The following is a 6,576-nucleotide window of genomic DNA, read 5'->3' as shown; positions in this document are numbered from 1 at the left end:
CAACCTTATGGAACCTTTCCTTAAGAGGAGAAAATATTTGCAAACCATGTACCTGATTAGAGACTTTTATCCAGAATACATAAAGAAGTCTTATAAGTCAAGAGTGAAAAGACAACCCAATTAAAAACTTGGCAAAGGATCTGAATAGGCTTTTCTCCAAAGAGGATCTAGCATTGACCAAAAACACCTAAGAAGATGCTCAACTTCAACAACCACATGGGAAATGCAAATCAAAACCACGGTGCATTACCACTTCATACGCACTAGAACGGTTACAGTCAAAAAGACAGAAAATGACAAATGTTGGTGAGAATTTGGAGACACTGGAACCCTTATGCATTGCTAGTTTGGCAGTTCTTCAACAGTAGTACCATATGACTCAGCAATTCCAGGTATATACTAGATATATACTCAAGAGAGATGAAAAAGTTGTACATGAAAGTTTGTAAGTTCATTGTTCATAATAGCCCCAAATTGGAAGCAACTCAAATGGCCACGAAACTAATGAATGGATAAACAAAATGTGGTATATCCATACAGTGGAATATTATTGAACTATTAAAAGGCATGAAGTACTGACACATGCTACAACCCGGATGAACCTTGAATATACTCAGTGAAAGAAGCCAGACACAAAAGGCTGCATTTATAGGAAGTATCCAGGATAGGCAAATTCATAGACACGGAAAGTATATCAGTTGTTGCCAGGGGCTGGGGAAGGTTAAGTCAAGAGGGTAAGTGTTAATAGGTATGGGGTTTCTTCTGGGGTTGATGAAAATATTCCGGGTTAGATGGTGGTTATTATGAAAAACTTTGTGAATGTACTAAAAACCATTGAATTGTACACTTTAAAAGGGTGAACTTTATGTATTGAATTATATCTCAGTAAGGCTATTTAAGAATACCATGCTAAGAGATACTCAGAATTCTTACCCTCATCCATGTTTCCTTTACCCTATTTCTACCCACCCCTTCTATGTAATCATTTTTCTTAGTTTCCAGTTTATCCTTATGTGTCTTTTTGTAAAAATAAGTATATATTCTCATTCCCTTTTCTTTCTTACACAAAAGGTAGCATATTATATAAACTCTCTTGTACCTTGCATTTTTCACTTAATAATATAGCCAGGAAATCACTGTACATCAGCTTGTAGGGATCTCCCTTACTCTTTCTACAGATGCACGGTAGTGCATCGACTGGTACCTTGTGAATGGTCAGTGAGGTTGTTTCCAATATATTGCTACTACAAATAATGCTGCAATAAATAACCTCATACCTATGTTGTTTTGCATTTGTGGAGGGATATCTTCAGGCTAAATTCCTAGAAGTGAGACTTCTGTGTCAAGGGATAAAAATCTTGCTAAACCTTTCTCCACAGGAGTCATTTGATAATGATTCCATACTCCCACAAGCAATGTTTGAGAGCAGCTGTTTCTACAGAGTGCTGCTCACAGAATGTGATGCCAAGCTTGCCAAAACTCCTCCGTCCTCACTCTCAACTAATGATGTTGCTTCCTACGTAACTGAGAAAACCAGAGCAATAAGAACTTCCAGAGACTCCCACTGCCACAGCCTTTGTTGTCTCTCTGCCTCCTTGCCTTTTATTGTAGATGAGTCTTGCTTGCCCGTGTCTAACGCCACTTCTGCATCAGGTCCCTCCACCCTCATCTGCTGAAGCACATGACCCTGACAATTTTACAACCTCTCTCCTACGTCATCAATGTTTTACTCTGTACTGGATCATTCGCCTCAGCATACAAATATGCTCTTATTTCTCCCATGAGAGACAAAGACTTCTTTTAGGGCAAAGACACTTGAACAACATAGAGATGGGAAGGGGGAGGCAAAAAGTATACCTTCTGCTCTTAATGAAGAAATGGAAACATTCTCTGTTAATGATTTTGAAGTACATTCACCTGATAATAATGCTTTCACCAGTGGCTCTCAAATTTTAGTGCGCAGCAGAATCACACTGAAGGACTTGTTAAAGCACAGATTTCTGACTCTGTACGTCTTGGGGTGGGGGTGGGGTGCTAACACTGGCATTTCTAACATATCTCCCAAGTGATACTGATCTTGCTGTTCAAAACCTCACTTTCAAAACCTCTGCTTTACTTCCTCTTTTTCCATTTGACACGTCATGTCTTCATTCAACACGATCTGCATTAATTGTGCCTTTGTCAATAAACTTCAAATGGGGAAATACCTTTTTTTCCAATTATGAAATACATTACCTTAAGAAAACCACACTTCTCTTTAAATTTTTTTTTCAACATTTATTTATTTTTGGGACAGAGAGAGACAGAGCATGAACGGGGGAGGGGCAGAGAGAGAGGGAGACACAGAATCGGAAGCAGGCTCCAGGCTCTGAGCCATCAGCCCAGAGCCTGACGCGGGGCTCGAACTCACGGACCACGAGATCGTGACCTGGCTGAAGTCGGACGCTTAACCGACTGCGCCACCCAGGCGCCCCAAGAAAACCACACTTCTCTTTATCTCAGTCCCCACCACCTACCAACCACTCAACCTACCAACCAATCAACCACTGCTTGATTTCTTTGTTCCTGTCTGAAACAAAACCTCTCAAAAGAGTTGCCTATATCTGCTATCTCTAATTCCTCTACTTAGTCTTTCTTAAACTCATTTGAAGCAGGCTTTCACTCCATCCACTCCACCACACTGCCCTCATCAAATTCTACAATGACCTCGGAATTGACAAGGCTTCAAGTGTAAGCTCTCATCTTATCGACCTATTCGCAGCATTTGGCTGTGGATCACATCTTGTTCAGTAGCACAACCTGTGCCTCCTGTCAGTGCCACCCTGAACCCCTCCTCTTCTGCTCTACTTTTTACTTTTTTCTATAGTATTTATTACATTCTAACATACCACATATTTTACTTATTATGCATATTATTTCTTCTCTTTTTAACACATGCTATGTTCCAAGGAGAAATGGAAAGAATGCTCTTCTCTCCATAGGACTCTGGCCTAGTCTATGGGGCCAATCAGAGGAACAGACACTCTACTCACCAGTGATCACTAAGATTCTGCCCCCAGTGGCCAGACACACACCTAACCAGGCCCCAGGCCTGATGTAATGAACCAATGAAAATGGATGTCTAGATATATCTAAATCTTAGTTTTCACTCAGATAAAAACTGCCACATATAAAATGAGGTGACTGGGGGTGCTTAGGTGGCTCAGTTAGTTAAGCATCCAACCCTTGATAATGGCTCAGGTTGTGATCTTGCAGTCATGGGACTGAGCCCTGCATCAGGATCCATGCTGAGAGTGGAGCCTGCTTGGGATTCTTTCTCTTCCTCTCTCTCTCTCCACCCCTCCCCTGCTCACACACTCTTTCTCTCTCAAAATTAAATAAATAAATAAATAAATAAATAAATAAGGTGGTTGGATTAGACAATTTTTCATCTTTTCTAATTCTAAATGTTATTACATTTAAACTTAGACAGTTAAAGTCCATTTTCCAATGAACTAGTCATTTTTAATGCTTATTCCAAGTATGAATGACCCTCTATTTTAAAAAAAAATTGTAAGTCAAATTGTCTAAAAGCTGTTCTGTAACCAATTTTATCATGAATATGCATCCCATGTCTGTCTATACAGAGTGAAGGGCTTAACATTCTGACTGATCAATCATTCAGTTCATTAGGTGATTTTTTTCACCCTTCAGTGAATCAACTGGTCATTGACTAAACTGTCAAAATAAACCAGTTGTAGAAGAATGTTTTGGAATGTCATTTCTCTAACTGCAGCAAGACACTTTGGCTTATATAACAGTGAAGATGAACAAGGCTTTTCAGGCTATATTTACCTTTTCATTGTCTAACACATTACTCAGGAAGACACACAGATGTGTCAGCCAAACCTCTTCTCCCAACCATGGGGCTCAACTAAGACAAAGTAGACAGAATATCTGGGAGTCCTGTTGGCTTTTCCTGGGTGATGTTAGTCTATAAGACCTAATTTTTAAAAATTTTATTTTGAAATAATTATAGATTCACAGGAAGTTGCAAGGATAGAACAGAGGATTCCCACATATCCATCACCTAGTTTTCCCCAGTAGGTACATCTCATTTGGCTACAGTGCAATATCAAAACCAGGAAATTAACATTGGTACAACGTGTGTGCATAGTTCTTTCATTTTTTCACATGTGTTGGTTCACTGTTACCATCACTGCAATTCAGATACAGAACTATTCCATCACCTCAAAGATCTCCCTAGTGCTACTCCTTTATATTTATACACACCCACTCCTCTCTATGTAACCTGTGTTTAACTCTTAAAAGACTAAACTGCCTCAGACGGGATTTCCCTATTGTGACACATATATACCTAAAAATTCCAAGAGCAGATCTCCATCATTTTCATGACCAAGAAATCCCTGACAACTCATCAAAGCTGTTTTGAGTCTGGACTCACAGCTATTTATTTGCTTTATTACCATAAAAAGAAAAAAAAACCGACATATATCAGAGCCTTCCTAAGAATATTTAACATTCAAATATATTTTAGTTAACTTGTCCTGGTTGAAGCATAGATTTTACAAAATCCCCTTAGTAAGCGATTGTTTAAAATGCCTGCTCCAAGGACCTAGTTGCATGCTCAATAAGACGATGCAATCTGGATCCAAGCCTCTGAGGAATAACAGTTGATCACTTTCTCTCTCCAGTGTGAGAGAAGTCACACAACGTGAAAAAAGAGAAAGAGATATGGGTCATAAATGTTTAAAATACAAACCCTCTCACTACAATGGAAACATTCCCTCTGTGCTACTTGTCCCAATCTTCACCAGTTTGCTTTTCCTACCCTACCATCCTTCCCCTTTTCCAAACTGCTCAACCTCAGATTTTTCTCCCCTACCCACAATAATCCACCTTCAAAAGACACTGAAGTCATTTATGTCTGTAGAAATTCTATTAGCTGTCTCAAAATTTTCAAAGACATGAATACATGACATATTTTGTAATAAAAACAGTACTCAACTATACAGTTATGTAATCTTTTTCACTCTACACATGAACATTTTCCCATGTCATTAAACATTTCATTATTCTTAAAGGTTCAATAAGGAGAATTCTGACAAAAGAGCAGATTGAGCTGATGTAGATCCATACCTTATGCTAAAAATATCTAGGAATATTGGATAAAATATAATACCCAAACAAATTTTAGTACATAGACTAGCTTGAAAGCAAAGTAAATTTCCAGGGGTTATAAGGGGAAAGAAGAAATCAGAGCCATAGCTAAGCTGGCTGTCTTGGGTTTAGCATGGAAAGTCTTGCATCCAAGAAAACCCCTCAGTTCTGGACAATCAGAACAGTGGTTATCCTTGCTCGGAGCAATAAGTAAAGGGAAACTGATATGCAATGGACTTGTTATGGACTCTAGGTGCTGGATATAGCACTCTTAACTGTTTTACTAGTCCCAATTGTTTGTTAATTCTCTTGTATTTTCTACGTAAATGATGACACTGTATGCAAATGACAGATTTCCTCATCTAGTCTTTAAAAGATATGTTTCTTTTTTTATTAAAGAAAATGTTTTAATATTTATTTACTTATTTTGAAAGAGAGAGACGCAGGGAAGGGACAGAGAGAGAGAGAGAGAGAGAGAGAGAGAGAGAGAGAAGGAGAGACAGAATCCCAAGCAGGCTCCACACTCAGCCTGAAGCCTGACGCAGGGGGTTCCATCTGATGACCAGGAGATCATGACCTGAGCTGAAATGAAGAGCCGAATGGCTTAACTGACTGAGCCACCTAAGCTCCCCTAAAAGAGATTTGTTTCTATTAAATTATTTCTTTGGCTAGATCCTCTAGTATTATATTAAATAGCAGCTTTATGGGGTGGGGGGCAGGCTGGCTCAGTTCGTGGAGCGTGTGGTACGACTCTTGATCTTGGGGTCATGGGTTTAAGCCCCATGTAGGGGGTAGAGTTTACTTAAACAAAACAAAAACAAAACAAAATAGTGGCTGTGACACCAGGCTTCGTTGCCCTGTTCCTGACCTTAAAGGGAACACCTCTAAGTTGTCTTCATCAATACTTACTGTTTATTGTATTTACTTTTAAAAGGTTAAGGGAGTTTCCTTCTATTTCTAGTTTTCTAAGGTTTCTTTAAATCATAAATGGGTGTTGATATTTGTCAATTGCTTTCTTCTGTACCTTTTCAGAAAATCATGTAATTTTTCTCCTTCAGTTCATTAATGTAATTATATTCTTATGCATTTGAGGATTGGAACATCCTTGTACTCCTGGAACAAATACACCATTGGTTTGTATACGCGTGCGCGGGCGCACACACAAACACACACACAACTTGTAGGATTTTTGTATCTGTGTCCTTAAGTTAAATTGGTCTCTTGTATTCTCTAATATATTCTTGCGCTATCTTCTTCTGGTCATGGTATCCATAGCATACTAGCTTCATAAAAGTGATGAGCAGCTTTTTCTGTTATTCTACTTTATGGATCAATTTGTGTATGATTGGGATTATGTGTTCTTGAAATTTCAGTAATATTCATCTTTAAAATATTAATCTTTAAAAATTGTTGACT

This window comes from Prionailurus viverrinus, chromosome X, assembly GCF_022837055.1.
Source record: "Prionailurus viverrinus isolate Anna chromosome X, UM_Priviv_1.0, whole genome shotgun sequence".
Lineage (NCBI taxonomy): Eukaryota > Metazoa > Chordata > Mammalia > Carnivora > Felidae > Prionailurus > Prionailurus viverrinus.
This window is presented reverse-complemented; position numbering follows the sequence as displayed.